Below are 21,407 nucleotides of genomic sequence, written 5' to 3' on the forward strand. Positions count from 1 at the left end.
TGAATGCAGTGATTGGCATGCTTTTCGATCGGCTGTTTGTCCTCCACAATGTGGTGCTTTGTGAGTGTTGCACTCACTGATATATTTGAGCTACATGTGGGAAGAATTCTGTCCCGCCCCAAGCTATGCTTTCTGGGTAGTGGACATTGATTGGAGAGGCAGGAAGGGAGCTTTTTGCCACTGAAACCAGATAATCTGACAAAATCCTGTGGCTTCTGCACTTGGCTGGATGGAGCAGGTCATTTTCTTGTCAATCATTGGGGCAGGTTGTTCAAAACCATGCATTCAGTAATATCATAATCAGTCAATGGGAGATACTTTCGGAGACGATCACTGCCAGATGCTTTTGGAATGCGAATCTTACTTGTCAATTGTCGGACAAAGCTCAATGTTATCTCGCTGTACAAGAATATAGCCGTCTTCATTTTGTAAGGAGTAAATGGTGTTGAAAATTGTGCAGTCAGGGATAAACCCCAACAGTTTTATTTATACCTCAACCTCTCTCATGGAGAGAGAGAGAGAAAGAGAGAGGGAGAGAGGGAGAGAGACTGAGACAGACAGACAGACCGATATCTGGTGGTGAGTTGAGCCGAAGGATAACAGGGCTGGATGGCTGCTTTGTGATGTAGAGTTACACCAACAGCACAGGCTCATTTCCCACCCTGCACACAGATCACCGTGAAGTTCCCAACTTCTCCACCTCGTCCCTCCGCTAGGCATGGTCACTGTGGAGTATTTTGAAAATTGTGTCATTAAGCTCAGCATAACCAAAGTTAAACTGCAAATGTTAATTCAAAAATGGAACTTGCAATTCCAATTGGAATCGATTCAAAGCAGACATAAACATACGTCACAAATAGACTGCAGCCAAGAAATTGTGGTGAGCGTGTGAGGACCTTCTTATGACTGTCATCTTGTGGTTAGGGTATGTGATTTCAGACAGGTTTTTTTTACAAAATATATAAAGTCACAAAAGAAGAAGCATGGTTGTGGACGTCTCAACTTGTAACCATCTATTCGTTATATAATAAGAAATTAAGCCAGATTTTTTTTAAAATCGCAGGCTCATTTTTAAAAAATAAATACCTAACCAACTTGGAATATTCTGTAATATTGCAAAGATAATGTTGGAAACTTGAAGAATCCCATCACCATATCAGCACTAGAGATAAATGGCGTAGATAAGGTCACGAGCAAATGTCGTTTCCCGACGGTAAGGGAGCCCAAAACTAGAGGTCATCAGTTTAAGGTGAGAGAGAAAGATTTAACAGGTTCCTCAAGGACTGATTTTTCACACTGGGTCGTTGCATATATGGGATGAATTGCCAGTGGTAATTGCAACATACAGTTCGAAGTTTTAAAAAATATAGTTGGACAGGTACTTAAATCGGCATAGTTTAAAGGGACAAGGACCAAACAAAATGAAATGGGAAGTGTTTCGTTTGGCAAACTTGGTCAGCACGGTTGAGTTCGACCAAAGGTCCTGGGGAGTGTTACTGATCAAAACTTGGGGTGAAAGTTCATAGTTCCTTCAAGGTTGTATCTCAGGTACACAGGGTAGTGAGGAATGTGTATGGTACATTTACTGCTAATTATCAGTGTAGTGAGTACAGAGGTTAGGAGGTCATTTTGTGGCTGCACATAATATCACTTAGACTACTTTTGGAATACTGAGTTCAATTCAATACTGAGCTCTCACTGCTATAGAAAAGAATGTGAACTTGAAAGGGTTCAGAAAAAATTGACATGGACGTTGCCCAGATTAGACTGTCGGAGCTACAGGGTGGAGCTGAAGAGACTGGGTTTATTTTCACTGTAGACTGAAGGCTGAGGGGTAAATTTGTAGAGGATTTTAAAATCATGAGGGACATGGATAGAGTGAATAGCTAAAGCCTTTCTTCCCCCTTGAGCTTTTTTCAGGTTACCCCTCAGTCTCTAATTCTACAGAGAAAATACGACTCCAAGGAACCATTGTTCAGAAACACTCTCCCGGAGCTTACCATTAACACGAGAAGTTCTGCCCTGATTTGCCTTTCCAAGATGCATTGAATCACATTGATCTAATTTAATCTCCCTTTGGCAGTACTCAGCCCATGGGCCCATCTGCTGCAATCTGAGGTAAACTCCACTGTTGACCAGTACATGTCCAATTTTGTTTTCTGCAAACTTATTAACTAAACCTCTTAACTTCTCATCCAAATCATTCATTTCAATGACAAATGCAGTAGACACAGCACTGATCCTTGTGCACACTGTTGGTTACACGTCCTCAGTCTGGAAGGTGAGCCTCCAAAATCACCCTCTGTCCTCTACGTTCAAGCCAGTTATGTATCCAAATAGTTAGTTTGTGTATTCCATGTGATCTAACTTTTCTAACCAGTCTACCACGAAGAAACATCTCAAATGCCTAACTGAATTCCAGATAGATCATGTTTATTGCTCTGCCCTCATTACTTTGTTGCTTCTTCTAAAAAAACTCAAGCCTTGTTGACAATCCGTAATCAATCATTGCCTTGCCAAATACATGTAAATCCTGTTCCCTTGGCGTCTCTACAACAATTTGACCACCACCAATGCCTGGCTCACAGATCTATAGTTCACTGACGTTTCCTTTACCACTTTTCTTATATAATAACACTATGTTAGCCAATCTTCAGTCTTGCAGAATCTCACCTATGACTATCAATGACACAAATATCTCAGCAAGGAAATGACCAATCACGTTCCTAGCTTCCCCAGAGTTCTAGTGTCCACGTGATCTGGTCCTGAGGATTTATCCACCTTTCCATGTTTTACACCACCCAGCACAACCACCTCTAGAGCATGGACATTTTTCAGGATATGACCATCTATTTCCCCACATTCTGCATCTTTCATATCATTCTCCCCAAGTTACATGTTTGTTCTTAATGTGTTAGTAGAAGCTAATTGGATTTTCCTTAACTCCGTTTGTCCAAACCATCTCATATCCCATTTGTCCTCCGGATCTCCATCTTATGATTATGTCTACTGACTTTTTATCCTTCAGGGGATTCAGTCAATCTTTGGCACATGCTTCCTTATTTTTCTTGAACCAAAACTCAATTTGTGAAGTCATCCAACGGTTTTTACACCTACCAGCCTGGCTCTTTACTCGAACGGGAGGTTAGTTTCTCTGGATTCTTGTTTCCTCGTTATTTTATGTTTTCCGATTTGCCAGCTGTCCCTTTAACTCTGAGTTATCCTCACCTGTACATTAGTCCCCTTCAAAGTCAGGGGCAATCCATCATTCAGAAACCGGTCACTTCTACCCCAGAAGAGATTCCAATAAATCAAAACTGTGAATCCCTTTCTCCTGAAACAGCTCCTCAGTCATGCATTCTTATCTTCTCTGAAATGCATCCTTTTCTCTTCCTTTGTCATTCGTTTCAACGCATACAACTGCCTCTTTCTGCTCTCACTCCCATTTGCAAAAATTCTGATTCCTGATTAAGGCCTCAGCCCAAATCATCAACTCTATTGCTCATCGGATGTTGTGTTTTTCCAGAACTACACTCTCGACACTGATCGCCAGCATTTGTACTCCTCGCTTTCTCCTTTGAGAATATACTTGCATCTCGCCAAGTTTTCCTTGATCCTGGCTCCAGCGGAGCAATATACCATTCTGATGTCTCACTGTCGGCTGTAGAAACATCTATCTGTGCCTCTCCTTATAGCAATCAAATTCAACAACCAGAACAAAAAATATTAACACCTACTCTCGCTGCCTTAGAGTCCAATACCATTAGTCCCAAATTGGAACTATAGAACAAATTCTACGAAGAGCCCTCAATCTGTTATGGACCAAGCCACACCCCCTCAATACACTTTAAGAAGGTAGTCGAAAACTTTTGTTTTAATTTCAAGTTGGATGTATCTGGGATATGCCAGAAGTAATGCTGCTGATCAAACCATTTGGAATTTAAAAAAATTGTTGAACCACAAGCAACAAGAACAGAATTTAGAATTACGTAATTATAGAACATAGAACATCACAGCTCAGTACAGGTTCTGGGCCACTCGATGTTGTACCAACCTGTGAAACCTATCTGAAGCCAATCTAACCTACACTATTCCATTTTCACCCATATGTTTATCCAAAGACTATTTAAATGCACTTGAATTTGACGATTCCACTCTGGTTGCAGGCAGGCCGTTCTACACCCCTACTGCCGGCTGAAAAATGAAACTACCTCTGACATCTTTCTTATATCTATCACTCTTCAAGTTAATGCTATATGCCCTCGTGCTATCCATCATCTTCCAAGAAAAAGAGGTCGCACTGTCCATTCCACCTAACCCTCTGATTATCTTATATGTCTCAATTAAGTCACTCTCAATTTTCTGTCTAAGGACAACAGCCTCAAATTTTTCGACCTTTCCTCGCAAACCATCCCTCTATACCAGGCAACATCCTTGTAAATCTCTCCTGAACCCTTTCCAAAACTTCGACATCATTCCTATAATGCGATCACCAGAACTTACATAATACACTAAGTGCAGTTGCATCTGATTTTGTTTTACAGCTGCAGCATGACCTCACTTCTCCAAAACTCAATGTTCCTATCAATAAAAACTAACAAACAGTGTGACTTCTTAATAAACCTATCAACCAGGGTGACTATTTTCAGGGACCTATGGACATGGACACTGAGATTTCTCTGCTCATCTACACTACCAAGAATCTTCTGAGTAACCCAGTACTCTTCTCTCTGTTGCACCTTCCAAAGACAGTCACTTCACTCTTTTTCACATTAAACTACCTTTTGCCACCTTTCATCCCAGTTCTGCATTGTATCGATATCTCTGTATCTTACAACATCCGCAGCGCTCTCTTCAAATGCACCGACAGTAGTATCAAACATAAATTTACTCACACATCCTTTACACCTTCATCCAGGTCATTTCTAAAATAGTAAACAGCAATGGTCCCAAAATGGATGATTGTAGGACACCGCTGAACTCCAGAACGAATATTTCCCATCAACAACCACTCCGTTTTCTTTCAGCTCACAGGTATCTAATCCAAACCGCTAAATCACTCCCAATCCCTTGCCTCCATATTGCATGTAGTAGCCTACCACGGGGAAATTTATCAAACGCCTTAGTAAACTTTATTTACAAACGTTTTAAACTCATCCGCCTGTATGGTCACCTTCTCAAAGAACTCAATAAGTTCTGTTAGGCATGTCCTATCCTTCACAAAACCATGTTGACTATCCCTAATCAACTTATTCCTTTCTAGATGATTGCAAGTCCTAATTCTTATCACCTTTTCCAACAGTATACCCACAACCAAAGTAAGGCTCACTGGTATATAATTACCAGGTTTGTCTCTACTCCCCTTCTTGAACAATGGAACAACATCTGCTGTCCTCCAGTCTTCTGACACTATTGCTGTAGACAATGAAGACATAAAATCAAAGCCACAGGCTCTACAATCTTCTCCCTGGTTTCTGAAATAACCGAGTACAAATCCCAACCAGTCCAGGGGACATATCTGTTTTCACATTTTCCAAAATTAAAACTTCCCCCTTGCATAGCTCAATTCCATCCAGTCTACAAGCCTGTATCTCGTTATTCTCCTCGACACAAAGCCTTTTCTTAGGGTGAATACTTATGAAAATTATTCATTTAGTGTTCCCCAGTCTCCTCTGACTCCACACACAACTTCCCACTGCTATCATTGAGTGGGCCTAATCTTACTCTAGTTATTCTTTTGCCTGATGTCCCTTTGGACAGCCTTAGGGTATTCCTTGATCCTATATGGCAATGACTTCTCATTACCCATCCTGGCTATTCTTCACTTTTTATTTAGGTCTTTCCTGGCTAACATGTAACTTTCACACACCAGAACTGAGCATTCATGTCTTATCCAAACAAAAGCCACTTCCTCTTGACAAGAGCTTCATTTCTTTACTAACCCACCACTCCCCCGCTGGACAGTTTCCACCCTGCCTGACAGGTACGTACTTATCAAGGACACGTAGTCGCCTTTCCTTGAATAAGCTCCACGTTTCAATTTAGCTCGCCCCCTCTGTTTCCTCCGTATCCCATGCACCCTTATTTTTGCCTAATCGCGTGATAATTGCCTTTCCGCCAGCTATAACTCTTGCCCTGCACGATACATCTCGCCCTTTCCACCACTAAAGTGAACGTAACCGAATTAAGGTCACTATCATCAAACTGTCCACCAACCTCCCAGTCTAACCCCTGTCCGGCTTCATTACCCAGTACCTAATCAAATGTGGCCTGGCCCTTTTGGCCTGTCTAACATTGCGTCAGAAAACCGTCTTGCATATATTGGACAAAAAATGAGCCATCTAAACTATTTGAACTATACTATTCCCACTCAAAATTTGGAAAGTTAAAGGCCCCCATAACAACTCTCCTGTCTCTCTCGCTCCTATTGAGAGTCATCATTGCTATCCTTGCCACTCCATTTCTCGACATATTCAGAGGCCAATAGAAAACTCACAACAGTCTGACCACTCCTTTCTTATTTCTAACCTCAGCTCATACGAGCTCAATACAAGAGTCGTAAAACATCCTTTCTTCCACTGTAATACTGTCCACGATAAAAGCACCACAACTCACACCCCGGCCCTTTTGACCGCCATTTACCATCTTCCCTGTTCTTACTGAAACATCTAAATCCAGGAAACTGCTATACTTCAAGCTCTCCCACCTGGATGCTCCTGGTGTTGAAATAAACACACTTCAAAACAATTTCTTGCTTTCTGGTGCCCTATTGCGATCTGGAAACCTCATTTCTGACCTCATTACTTTGGACCTCATGTATACTGGAACTGCAATTACGGTTCCGATTCTCCTGCTGTATTAACTTAAACCCTCCTGAGGAGTCTTAGCAATTTTCTCCCCCAGGATATTGGTACCCCTCTCGTTCAGGTGAAGACCATCCTATTTGGACAGATTAAATCTACCCCAGAAAAATCCCCAATTATTCAGGAATCCATACCCTACCTCCTGCAACATCATCGCAGCCATGTATTCAACTCCTCTCCTCACTAACACGTGGCATGGCTAACAAACCGGAGATAGCAGCTCTGCCTGTTCTAGCTTGAAGCTTCCGCCCTATTTTCCTGAATGTTTGCCTCCAATCTCCATTTCTCTTCTTACTTATGCCATTAGTGCGTATTTGCACCAAGACTTGTGGCAGCTCCTCCTCCCACTCAAGGATCCTGAAAACACGATCAGAGACATCACAAACCCATTACCTGGGAGACAACACACCAACGTGAGTCTATCTCTTTCCCACAGAACCTCCTGTATGTCCCACTAACTATGGAGTTCCCAATTAGTAATGTTCTGCCCTTCTCCCCCCTTCTTTTCTGAGCAACATGGACAGACTCTGTGCTAAAGTCCTGTGCTACTTTGACTACCTCTGGTAAATCGCCCCTCCAACAGTCTCCAAACGCTCTACCGTTGTTGAGGGGAACGGTCACAGGGAAACTTGTCGGTTTGCTTCCTGTCCGCTGACTGTAACCCATCTACCTTCATCAAGTACCTGAGGTGCGACTACCTTCTTGTAACTCCTCTCAATAACCCCCTTCACCTCCCGAATGATCCAACCTACATCCAGATCCAGCTCCCGTTCTGGAATATGGTTTTCAATGATTTGCAGTTGGGTGCACTTCCCTCAGATGCTGTCAGCAGGGACACTGGTGATGACCCTTACCTCACACATTCTGCGTGAGGAACATTCGACTGCCCTGACCTCCATTCCCACTGAAATAAATTCCAAAGAGACGACTGAAAACTTTAAAAAAACATAAAAGCTAGTCAACTTATCAGTCCAGCGCACAGAAACTTTATTTTTGGTTAGACAAGGTTGATGGGTGTAAGAAACAAAGCGACTAGTATTCGGGTTAGCAATCACCTAAATATAAAGCCTCACTGACCCAGCAGGCCCTTGTCTGCTGCTGCTCAGCATGCACTCTGCCGATACATGTGGTAACCTTAAATACTTTAAACTTAATCTTCCCATCAAGCACATGGCCTTCTCTGTCACTCCTCCTACTGCAACTGCCACTGAATAAATGTAGGAGTGAAAACATACATTCCAAAAATGAAACCCAACCAACGCAAAGTCGCAACAGAATGAAGGAGCTGTTCCAATACGCAACATCCCAAAGCCAAATGGAAAATTTAACACAGGTTCATACAGGCAAGAGAGATTGCGGAGAGAAGATTCAGATCAGAAACATCTGTTGAAGCATGGAGCATTTTCCATTTGGGAAAGGAATATTCAAGGCTATGCGTGCTACCGTAAGGACAGATGGATGGGCGGGGGGGGGGGGTGGGGGGGGGGAGGGTGGCCCTGTTGGTAAGGGATGATATTCAGTCCGTTGCGCGTGAGAACTTAGAATCAGGAGATGCAGAGTCAGTATGGGTAGATTTGAGAAAATCCAAGGGTGGAAAGACCCTCTTGGGAGTTATCTACAGGCCCACAAACAGTAGTGTGGATATAGGCTCTAAGTTGAATAAGGGAGCTGAAATTGGCCTGTCGCAAAGATGTTACTACAATTATTATGGGTGATTTCAACATGCAGGTAGACTGGGAGAATCAGGATAGTATTGATACTCAAGAAAGAGACTATGTGGAGTAACTCGGAGATGGATTCTTAGAACAGCTGGTGAAGGAGCCTACCAAGGAGAAGGCAATTCTGGATCTGGTATTGTGCAACGTACCAGAATTTAACAGGGACCTCGAAGTGAAGGAGCCGTTAGGACGTTGTGACCATAATACAATAAGCTTCATTCTGCAATTTGAAAGGAAGTGGGTACAATTGGTAGTGACAATATTTAAGTTGAATAAAGGGAACGATGGAGCTATGAGGGAGGAGCTGGCCAAAGTTCACTGGTGCAATACCTTAGTAGGGATGACAGTGGAGGAACAATAATGCAGGAGATGCAGGATCAGTTCATTCCAAAAAAGGAAGAAAGATCCGAGGAGGAGGCAGGCGTTGCCTTGGCTGACGAGGTCTGTAAAGAAACATATAAAGACAAAAGAGAAAACGTATAATATCGCAAAGATGCGTGGGAAAACGGAGGACTGGGAAGCTTTTAAAGAACAACAGAGGATTACTAAGAAGAAAATACGCAGAGAAAAAAATGAGGTACGAAGGTAAACTGGCCAAACTATAAAGGAGGATAGAAAAAGCTTTATTAGGTCTGTGAAAGGGAAAAAATGTTTAAGACAAATGTTGGGCCCGCGAAGACACAAACAAGGTAATATATTATGGGGAACAAAGAAATGGCAGAAGAGTTGAATTGGTACTTCAGATCTGTGTTCACTTGGGAAGACACAAGCAATCTCCCTGAGGTAACAGTGGATGAAGGACCTGAACTGAAGAGAATTTATATTTGCCAGGAATTGGCTTTGGAGAGACTGTTGGGTCTGAAGGCTGATAATTCTCCGAGCTCTGATGGTCTACATCCAAGGGTACTGAAGGAGGTGGCACTAGAAATCGTGGATGTGTTGGTGATTATTTTCCAGAGTTCCATAGATTCAGGGCCAGTTTCTGCAGAATGGAGGGTGGCTAATGTTGTATCACCTTTTAGGAAAGGAGCGAGAGAGAAAGCAGGAAATTATAGACCAGTTAGTCTGACCTCAGTAATGGAAAAGATGCTGGAGTCAATTATAAAGGACGGAATTACGACACATCTGGATAGCAGTAACTGGATATGTCAAAGTCAGAATGGATTTATGAAGGGAAAATCATGCTTGACTAAACTTCTGGAATTTTTTGAGGATGTAACTCTAAAGATGGACAAGGGAGATTTAGCGGATGCAGTGCACCTGTACTTTCAGAAAGCCCTTGATAAAGTCCCACATAGGAGGTTAGTGAGCAAAATTAGAGCGCATTGTATTGGGGGAAAAGTACTGACTTGGATTGAAAATCAGTTGGCTGACAGGAAACAAAGTGTAGTGACAAATGGCTCCCTGTCGGAATGGCAGGTGGTGAACAGTGGGTTACTGCAGGGATCAGTGCTAGGACTGCAGCTTTTTACAATATATATTAATGATATAGAAGATGGTATTAATAGTAACATTAGCAAATTTACTGATGGTACAAAGCTGGGTGGCAGGGTGAAATGTGAGGGGGATGTTAGGAGATTACAGGGTGACCTAGACAGGTTAAGTGAGTGTATAGATGCATGGCAGATGCAGTTCAATGTGTATAAATGTATGGTTATCCACTTTGGTGTCAAGAACGGGAAGGCAGATTACTACCTAAATGGAGTCAAGTTCGGTAAAGGGACAGTAAAAAGAGATCTGGGTGTTCTTGTACACCAGTCAATAAAGGTAAGTATGCAGGTACAGCAGGTAGTGAAGAAAGCTAAAAGCATGCAGGCCTTCATAACAAGAGGGATTGAGTATAGAAGCAACGAAGTTCTTCTGCAGCTTCACAAGGCCCTGCTGAGACAGAACCTGGAATATTGATGCAGTTCTGGTCACCACATTTGAGGAAAGGCATTCTGGCTATTGAGGGAGTGAGGTACAAAGATTCATGAGGTCAGTTCCTGGAATGGCAGGACAATCTTATGTTGAAAGATTGGAGCGACTGGGCTTGTATAACCTTGAGTTTAGAAAACTGAGAGGGGATCTGATTGAGACGTATAAGATTATTCAAGGATTGGACACTTTGGAGGCAGGAAACATGTTTCCGCTGTTGGGCGAGTCCCGAACTAGCGGACACAGCTTAAAAATTAGGGGTAGGCCATTTAGGACAGAGATGAGGGGTAACTTATTCACCCAGAGAGTGGTGGGTGTGTAGAATGCTCTGTCCTAGAAAGCAGTGGAGGCCCAGTCTCTGTTTTCGTTTAAGAAAGTGTTGGATAGCGCTCTCAAGGATAGTGAAGTCAAGGGTTATGGGGATAACACAGGAACAGGATACCGATTGAGGATGATCAGCCATGATCACAATGAATTTTGGTACAGGCTCGAAGGGCTGAATTGCCTACTCCTGCACATATTGTCTATTTTCTATTGTCAATAGTAACAGCCTCTCTGACACTAGCAGTTTCTAACTGTCTGCAAAAACAAACCAATGTAGAAAATAACCCAAACATGAGAACTGGCCATTCTGCTGTCATCGTTTAAAGTAACCACTGCCAAACATATCACCACCTCTGAATTTACGATCCCTCTTGAAAAAAAGTCAAAAGCAAAATAGCATTGTTGAAGAAGCAATGCCTTCACAGCAGGCCTCGATGACCAGAGCGTGCTTACAGAGTTAACGGGATCACTCATTTAAGACAAAGATTTTTGCTCACAACAGGGACTGAAACTTTGGGAATCTTTCTTTACCACACAAAGCTGTGTCCTTTCGTTTATTCATGGTTTAAATAGAGAAAGTGTTAATCAGTTGTAAAATTCAAGGGTGATAGCAAATTGTGAATGGTGTTGAGGGTTGTCAGGTGATGCATGATCTCAGTGAATAATGAACGAGACTTAATGGATGTATCTCCATCCTGTGGTCTGGAGTGTTAATGGATGGAACGTTTACATTAATAAATTTTCACATTATCATCAACCCTCTGAAGAGCATTCCACCCAGACCGACCACAACTCCACCTCTGTAACCCTGCATTTCCAACTTAACCTACATATACTGTGGCAGGAATCTGGAGCGTTCAGTGAAATCCCACACAGACACAGAGAAAATGGGCAACTCCACACAGTCACCAAAGGCCAGAATCCAATCAAGATCTTTGACGCTGTCAGGCAGCAATGTTAACCACTGTAACACCAAACACCCAGCAGACCAGATAACTCCAGCAGAGTTTTGTCTAACAAAATCTCAAGGTCTCCGATCAGAAAAGGAAAATGAACAGTGCCTTTCAAATGGACAACAATTCCCCTGGCAGAGCAATCAAGATTTTTTTTTCTTCAAACCAGTCACCCAAGCAAAAGAGTTTAGAACATGGAACATACATAGAAAATGACAGCACAGTACAGACCCTTCAGCCTTCGATGTTGAACGAACCTTAGAATCCAATCTGGATCCCATATAACATACACGATTCCAAAACGCCATCCCTCTACGACTAAAAGCTAATGCACTGTATACCTTTTTAACAACCCTATCATTTGAGTGGTGACTTTCAGGAGTTTATACACATAGACACCGATATCTCTCTGTTCATCTACACTATCAAAAATCTTACCATTAGCCCACATTCTTGTTTCTCCTTTCAACGTGCATCACCTCACACATTTCTGCATTGAACTTTTATGGCCACATCTCAACCCAACTCTACAGCTTATCGATGCCTCCCTGTAACCGAAAATGTCCTTCAGCACTCTTCACAACTCTACCGACCTGAGTATCCTCTGCAAATTTACTAACCCACTCCTTTACGGTATCATCAGGTCATTGATACAAGTAACAAACAGCAATTAAACCAAAATAGATCCTTGCAGTACACCACTCGCAACTGAGGTCCAGGATGAGCATTTCCCATCAACCACTACACAGTTTCTTCTTTCACCTAGCCAATTTCTGATCCAAATTGCTAAATTACTCTCAATCCCATGCTTCCATATGTTGTGCAATATCCTATCGTGGGAACCTTATCATACGCCTTTGTAAACTCCATGTATACCACATCAATGCTTTACCCTGATTCGCCTGTTTGGTCACCTTCTCAAAGAACTCAGTAAATTTTGTGAGGCACGACCTGCTCTTCACAAAACCGTGTTGACTACCCCTCATGAGCGGTTTACTTTCTAGATGATTACAAATCCTATCCCTTTTAAACTTTTCCAACACTTTACCCACAATAGAAGTAAAGATCACTGGTCTCAAATTACCAGGGATGTCCTTACTCCCCTTCTTGAGCAAGGAAGCATTTGCTAAACCCTTGTCTTCTGGCACTATTCCTGTGGACAATGACGACATAAAGATCAAAGCTGAAGGCTCTGTAATCTCCTCTTTAACTTCCCAAAGAATCCCAGGATAAATCCCATTCAGCACAGAGGACTTATCTATTTTCACACTTTCCAGAATTTCTAACGAGTCCTCCTCTTTGAACCTCAATCCTATCTAGTCTAGTAACTTATAGCTCAGTTTTCCCTCAGTTTTTTTCAACGAGAAATAATCTTTTAGCACATCCCCTGTCTCTCCTACCTCCATGTTAAAACTTCACACTGCTATCTATGATTGGCCCGAATCTTTCTCTGGCCATTCTTTTATGGCTAATATTCCGAAAGACAGGCGGAGAGTTTTCATTGAGCTGTCAACTAATGATTTCACATGTCCCCTCCTGGCTCTTCTGAGTTCTTTCTTGAGGTCTTTACTGGCTAACCTGTCAGCGCTCTAACGGAGCCTTCACGTCTCATCCTAAAATAAGCCTTCTTTGTCCTCTTGACAACAGCTCCATCTTCTTTAGTAAACCTTGGTGCCCACGCTTGACAATTTCCTCCTTAGTTTATGAATCTTCTACTCAATCAGGTTAAAAGCCTCCTAATAGGCAATATGAAAGAAAAATGCAAACAAATAATGAACGGAAATTAATCAATTCAAATCATATTGCGTAGTGTTGATGCACTCCCCACCCGCTGCAGTGCACACATGTTTCTAAAGATACATTCACTCTGAATGGACACCCACGTGCAGATATAACACAAAGACGAGAAGTCAGTCAGGCACAATGAAGATAAAAACAATGACTGCAGATGCTGGAAACCAGAATCTGGATTAGTTGTGCTGAAAGAGCACAGCAGTTCAGGCAGCATCCGAGGAGCAATAAAATCGACATTTCGGACAAAAAGCCCTTACACAACCTGCTTCCAGGATCAAATAAAGGTCTCTTTGGACTTATCCAGGAGCAGACCGATATGGATGACATCCAATTTGTCCACCATTCCCCGTATCGGGTGCCCATAAAACAGGATCATGTGGTGAAAGAACAAAACATAAGAGTGACCTCTTCAAAAACTAAAGAGGGATATCAAATGAAAAAAACTCAATATCATTGTGCAAAAGAGTTATGTTAAGCCCACAAGGACTAAGTCTGGCTTGGCACACTGTACTTGCTCAGGTTTCATAGGACTTCTGCGAGCAGCACACTCCATCTCCGATCCTGATGGAAAACAGAAGGACCCCTAAATTTTAATCACTTTTCTGTGGACCTGTAATCATGGATAGACAGAAAATATCCTTCCCTGAAGGATATGAATAAATCGCAATTTTATCATGTTAATTGGCAGAGATTATATTGTGAGAAATGGGTCTGGGTGGGTTACTCTTCGGAGGGTTGGTGTGGATTGTTGGGCCAAAGGGCCTGTGTTCACAGTGTCAGGAATCTAATCTAAAGGGGCAGCACGGTGTCTCAGTGTTTAGCACTGTTGCCTCACAGCACCAGGGACTCGGGTTTGATTCCAGCCTCCAGCGACTGTCCATATGGTGTTTTCCCATTCTCCCCGTGTCTACGTGGATTTCCTCCGTGTGCTCCGGATTCCTCCAACAGTCCAAAGATGTCCAGGTTAGGTGAATTGGTCATGCTAAATTGTCCATAGACTTAGGTCCATTAGTTATGGGGAATTGGACTGGGTGGGTTACTCTTCGGAGGATCAGTGTGGATTAGTTGGGCAGAAACGCCTGTTTCCACACTTTAGGGAATCTAATCTAATTTAGTTATTAGACTAGCTTATGATACCAGATAGTTTGCATTGAATTCAAATTTCACCATCTGTCTTGGCAGGATTCAAACTCCTATTCCCAGAACATTAGCCTGGGGTTCTGGGGTTACTAGTCCAGTGATATTTCCTCTTACAGCAACACCACGATCTTGTGGAATGTCTAAAGCTGGGCAGCATTGAGGGAAATCTTCGAGCTCAAAGAACGGGAGGGTAACCAGAACTGTGAAAGGCTCATGCTAGTGAGCTGTGAAAGAATTTGTTGACAATGTCTTTGCAGTCCAAGGAAAAGAATGTGGAAAGACTTCAGTTAAGTAGAAACTGAACAGTTCAGCTGGGAGTGACAATGATGTGAAAAAGAGGATATGAAAAAGGACAGTGTTGGCGAACAGGTTGAAAATTAGTTTTACTATTGTAAGATCTAACTAAGACAGTTGTATCTCAACTTTATTACACAAAAGAAAGTAAATCTATGTTCTATTAATAACATGAAACAACAATGCTGCTGTTTAATGTGAATGTGAATAATGGTAAAAGACAAAGTCAGTACTGTCCGACTGGACCATAGTTCTGCTCTCTCATTAGAGTAAGAGTACTAGTGGTGGTTTAACCGAAGGGTCAATGTGCCTCAGGCGAGTGATGAGGATGAATGTGAGAGCCCGTTATGGTACCCTCACCACCTCCCCCGACTCCCCCCCCCCCCCCCCAACAGCTAGTGTGGAATTGAAACAATGCTATTGGCATTACTCTGCATTGCAAACCAACTGAGCAAACTGGCTCCCAAAATAAATAATCACCATGGACCGCACATGGAAAACTGAACATTTGGGCTTGCAAACAAATACCAAAAAAGCAACAAGACAGTAGAGACAACAAGTAGGCGGTCAAATAATGCATTGCCAGTTATTGCGTGTAGATTGTGTTTGGAATCTGAGGAAATCTAGTTATAAATCCCCTTACGTCTTATATGCCCTTTCACTGAAGATCTTGAAGACAGTGTGACACATGCACTCACATACACTCTCAACTTCTCACAGAGCAATGTCAAACAACTCACATACAGACACTAAATCTCACAAAAAACTGACACAGAAACACTCTCAAACCCACAAGCACACTCATTCGTATATACATACGATCACATATTCTCAAAGAAACATACTCATACACGCACAAATGCACACTCACACTCGAATATTCCTCTCTAAATCCATTTGAGAGAAGAACCCAACACTCCCCTTACTCAGACACACTCACACAATCCCATGATCATGCACACACACAACGATAGCCATACACTCACACAAGCACACACATTCCCTCTGACCCTCTCAGACACACAAACATAACGGCTGAATTGTTCCATCCAGGAAGTTTATTTTACAGATAATATGCTTTTTAAAATAATTTTAGACATTGCACAACTTGAAGCGACAGGAGGATTGCGTAACTTTTTCGATGTTATTTTAGCAATCGCAATGGCCCAGTGGTGTTAACACCCGGCTGTTATTCCAGAGATCCAGATAATGTTCTGGGTAACTAGTTTTGAATCCTGCCACGGCAGGTGGTGGAAATTGAATTCAATAAATATTTGACATTAAGAATCTAATGATGGCAATGGATCGATTGTCAGGAAAAACACATCTGCTTCAATAATGTCCTCCAGGAAAGGGAGCTGCTATCTTCCCTGGTCTGGGCAACCTGTGATTCCGACCCACAGAAATGTGGATGACTATTAATTATCCTCTGGTCAATGAGTCAGAAATGCTGCCTATACAGCAACAGTCTCATCCAGTGAATGAATAACGGTTTTAAAAAATCTGTTTTAGGAATGAATCCAGGGTAAAACTCTGAGACAGATTATGAACAAGGCCCTACAATTACAATTAAGTTTTTACTGCCGTGCCATCTTTTGTATTTTCCTAGTGCGCTGTTTGTTTGAAGTGTGGACGGTAAGACAAACACTGCTTGAGGCATTTGATTATCTCTGAGCAGTAGCTCTAAATAGTTACACAAATTTGCATCTTAGTCAATTGAGACTTGCAGATCATTTCTAACACCATTCTCCAAAACCAACTTCTGTGAAGAAAATTTGACATTTCTGCAATGCAAGAATGTATGAATGAATACAACTTTTGACACGTTTGATCTTATCTGGTGTTTACAACCTCGTAGTTAAACTGAAGCCTCATCTGTTCCTGCACCAAGTTTGCCATTGTACCATTTCGCTTTAATTATCCCTTCTCACTCTAACATCCAAAATCATCAGTACAAGTCACACTCTATTTCATTTGCAGGAAGCTGAGAAATGATCGTCTTCAAAGTCTGAGACGTGTTTTAATCGACAAAGCGACATGTGATTCCGAAGGAATTAGTCACTCAGCTATTTAGGATTGTTAGCGGTAACCATTTCATGTTTGCACAACACTGACATTGACTTTATAAGTAGGAAGATACAAAAGAGAGTTCGGACTTGGGAATCCGTGTCCATTTGAGTGCAGTATAGATTCACCAGAATGATGGCTGGACAACAAGTGCTTAATGGCGAGGGACTGAAATGACACAGAACTAGGGTTGCATTCCTGACTTTTGAAAATGATGAAAAATAAATGAAATTTTGAAGAGAATATTGGACACTGTTGTGATAGAGAGAAAAAGGCTTCTTCCTGCGTCTAGATGGGAAATTAAAATCATCATCTTAAAGTCTGGCAATATTCTGAATCCATTTCAGAGTTTTGATCATATACTTATTACATTTATACACAGAAATTCTTAACACACCAGATATATTTGTGGAGAGATGCAAATTATATTTATATTCACACATTGAATTGTGAAATTCCTGGCTGGGTTGTCATTTGTTGCCCATATGTAGCTGATCCCGTGGAAGTGTCAGTGAGCTGCCTTCCTGAACTGCTGTTATCCATTGGGGCCGGTAAACCCACAATGATGGAAGGGAAGGAGTTCCATGATTTGCAACCAATGGCACTCGTGGAACCAACATGTTTTTCCAAGTTAGGGTGGAGAGTGGCTTGATGTGAAATTGTCAGTTGGTGGTGTTCCCATGTATCTGCTGTGCTAGGCATTCTAGATAGTCGTGTCGTAGGTTCTGGATGCAGCTCTTTAAATAACTTTGGTGAATTTCTGCTGTGTGTCCTATCTATGGTACATGCTGATGCTACCGAGCGTCGGTGATGGAGACAGGGACATTTGTGACTGTGTGCTGAGCAAGTTGCACTCGAAGCTTATTCAAGCTACAAACAGCATGAGATCGCACCTTATCCAGATGCGATCTCATGCTGTTTTTTGACAATTTGCGTTGCTTTAGAGTATTTATTTTTTGGAGACTTTTATCTTGAACAAAAATACAGAAAGTTGTAGAAATGCTCAGTCTGTCGGAGAGAATACATGCAGACCAAAAGGTTGAGTCATTCCTGGTCTATTAGAAAAGCAGTGTTGTCATGTTTCTAACTCCTCTTTTTCCTCTTGGTCCATTCCGTGAACTCCTCATCCCATTATCTGCTGTGTCTATTGTTGGCTCTCAGTTACTTGTATTTATTCATCAATTGTATTAATTTTATAACTGGATATTTCACAGTATACTTTAACTGGTCTCTGAAGTTTTTCTGCGTCACGACATAAATAAATGCATTTGTGAAGCAACTTAGGTTCCGCAGCATAAATGCAATTTGTACAAAGAGACGAAAAGTAGTGCCATTCAAAAAGTAAACAGCATTAAAGTAATATAAAGTACACCCCAACCAGAGAAGTATGAAACTAACAGATATGGCAAAGAGCAATGCCACAGACTTCTTTCTGCTCTCTATGTCTCGGTCATTCTCTACTTTTCTCTGACCCCTCAGAGTCTTACGCACATTAATGGCCTCGAAGATATGCCTGACAGTCAGAATGTTGACAAAGAGAACAAAACAAAAAGGGAACATTGGTGTTAAAAATCGTTCAAAATATTGAAAACTTACCCACCGACTGTCATTATAGTAACTGGACCTGACACGACAGTACCATGGCACATTGTTATTGATCTTTTTAGGTTTAAATTTAAAATAGGTGGGAATGTTCTTTAAAGAAAAGAAAATGCAGATTGTTGCTAGAACCGTCATTGCATTTTTTTCCGTGCAATAGCTAGTTTTCATCTGATGAAAACAAATGGCGACAAATCGATCAAAAGTGAAAGCAACAGTGAACCAGACAGAACAATCAATGGTCAAGTGGCACAGGACCTTGATAGCGCTACACACAGGAGTGATTTCCAGGAAACATGCTGGATAATAAAATTGTTTAAATTTAACAAGTGTGACAAATAATGCAATGAACAGCAGATCAGATGTTGCCATGGCCACCATATAGCGAGTGCTGCAACCTGAAAGACCACACTTGTCCCGAGCTAAGGTTATAATCACCAAAACACTAACTGCAAGAGAGAAAAAGGGAAAAAAAGAGACTTGAAGTTACTGAGCAATCATTTTCTGTGCTTGAGCCTAGACTTAAGTATTGCCACAATGATATGAACTTTAAAGAATATTAACCGCAGCAGCAAATTCTGTTGAAATGAATCGATTGCAATTTTAAAATGCATAGGGCAGAACCTGAGCGGCACATTGCTCACAGAAACACAGTTTTGTAATCAATTTTGGGGGATTAGCAGAAGTTAATTTCATCTGCTTTGTTGATAACTCAGAATGCCTGGAGTTTCCCATAAGACCACAACATCGACACAAAGATACCTGGGATCAGTAAAACAAATTATAGGAGACACCGAACACATTTCTGTATTTGGTTTTATCGCCAAGACTTACCAATGACCAGACCAAGCTAGTTGTTATCTCACTGTATATTGGCACATTCCTCTTCATTAACTAATATATCATTAATAGTGTGCAACATTGTGCAATCACAAGAATACGTCTCAAATTTGAACATTAAAGTAGAGAGAAGCGCATTTTAGAGGTAGCTGCAGATTTTGAGGTGCAGGATATGACGTTGAAGAGTTGTGGCAGACACATCTGACAATTGAGATGTTAGAAATTGTATAGTTTAACTATCTTCATGTGAGGTCTGGATGAAAGTGGAGAGAGTTGTAATCTCGTGGAGTTTACTTTTTGAGACCTCCATTATTGTGGACGTTTGTTTGTAATCAATGTGTTTCATAGATGAACGTTTTCTTCAAGGAATTAAAATTTAACTGTAAAAACATGTGTGACTAATTGAGGAACAGATCACCAATCCTTCCATAAATGCAAGTCAAACAATCCTGAGTTTTGATGTGGAGGTTCCGGTGTTGGCCTGAGTTGGACAAGGTTAAAAATCACAAAACACTAGGTTGTAGTCCAGCAGGTCTATTGGGAAATACAACTTTTGGAGCACCGCTAACTCATCGGGTAGTTTCTTTCTTCAAATAAAAATGTGGGGCTCTCACCTGGTGTCATGTAATTTTAAACTTAATCCTGAGTTTGGCGGATGACAGAATTAGCACGTGGTCGTGTTGGAATGTCAGTGAATCTGGTTGAAATAAGCATAACGAGTGACAGAGAACGAGCTTCCAGCAGAATCAGAATGCTTATCATTATCACACGAAAAGATGAGTAATGCTCACAGTTCTAGAAATTGGATTTGTGACCTGTACTCGTGACACTGAGTGTGCAGATGTTTTGAGACAATAAGGGACTTTGTGATCCAAATATAAATACTTTTCAATTGGGCATCGCTAAAAAATTGAGTGTGGGAAGCTTATGAATTATAGATTCAACAATCGCTCATCCAAATCTAACCACATGCATATGGGAAATTGTGTCAATATTTCCAGGTTTATTTCCAGCAATAATTCATCCTGATTAACGAACAGATAACAAGTTCGTGCAACCATGACCGATAACTTGTTCTAACCTTGCCGGAAGATCAATCAGTACCAAAAACATAATTATTACTGTACCATTTTCAAATTATGAGAAATATCACATCTGTTAATCTGCAACAGGTCATTTTACTTTGTATATTTAGCATCAAATATACACAACCAGCTGTGAAGAGTTTGTTATTGGTAACCCACAGTACCCTTGCAAATTAAATTGACAGCTCCATTAGTGGACAGGACAGAAATGAGAAATTTAATATAAATTAAGCAAAGACCAAACAAAGAACAAAGAAAATTTACAGCCCAGGAACAGGCCCTTCGGCTCTCCAAGCCTGAGCCAATCAAAATGTACCGTATAAAACTGTCAGTCAATTCCGAAGCATCTGTATTCCTCTAATCCCCATCTACTCACATATTTATCCAAACGCATCTTAAATGAACCTACCTTGCCTGCCTCTACCACCCCTGCTGGCAACGCGTTCTAAACGCCCAGCACCCTCTGTGTGAAGTACTTGCAGCTTGTATCCCTCTTAAACTTTCCACCTCTTACCTTGAAAGCGTGATTTCTCATTACTGCATCCTTCACCCTGGGAAAAGGCTTGTCTCTGGCCACCCTGACTACACCCTTCATGATTTTGTAAACCTCAATCAGGTTCCCCCTCAGTCTCCTTTTTTCGAATGAAAATAAACCTAACCTCCTCAACCTTTCTTTTTTTTTGACTTACAGTGTGGAAACAGGCCCTTCGGCCCAACAAGTCCACACCGACCCGTCGAAGCGAAACCCACCCATACCCCTAACCTAACACTACGGGCAATTTAGCATGGCCAATTCACCTGACCCGCACATCT

The sequence above is a fragment of the Hemiscyllium ocellatum genome, chromosome 44 (assembly GCF_020745735.1).
Source record: "Hemiscyllium ocellatum isolate sHemOce1 chromosome 44, sHemOce1.pat.X.cur, whole genome shotgun sequence".
Classification (NCBI taxonomy): domain Eukaryota; kingdom Metazoa; phylum Chordata; class Chondrichthyes; order Orectolobiformes; family Hemiscylliidae; genus Hemiscyllium; species Hemiscyllium ocellatum.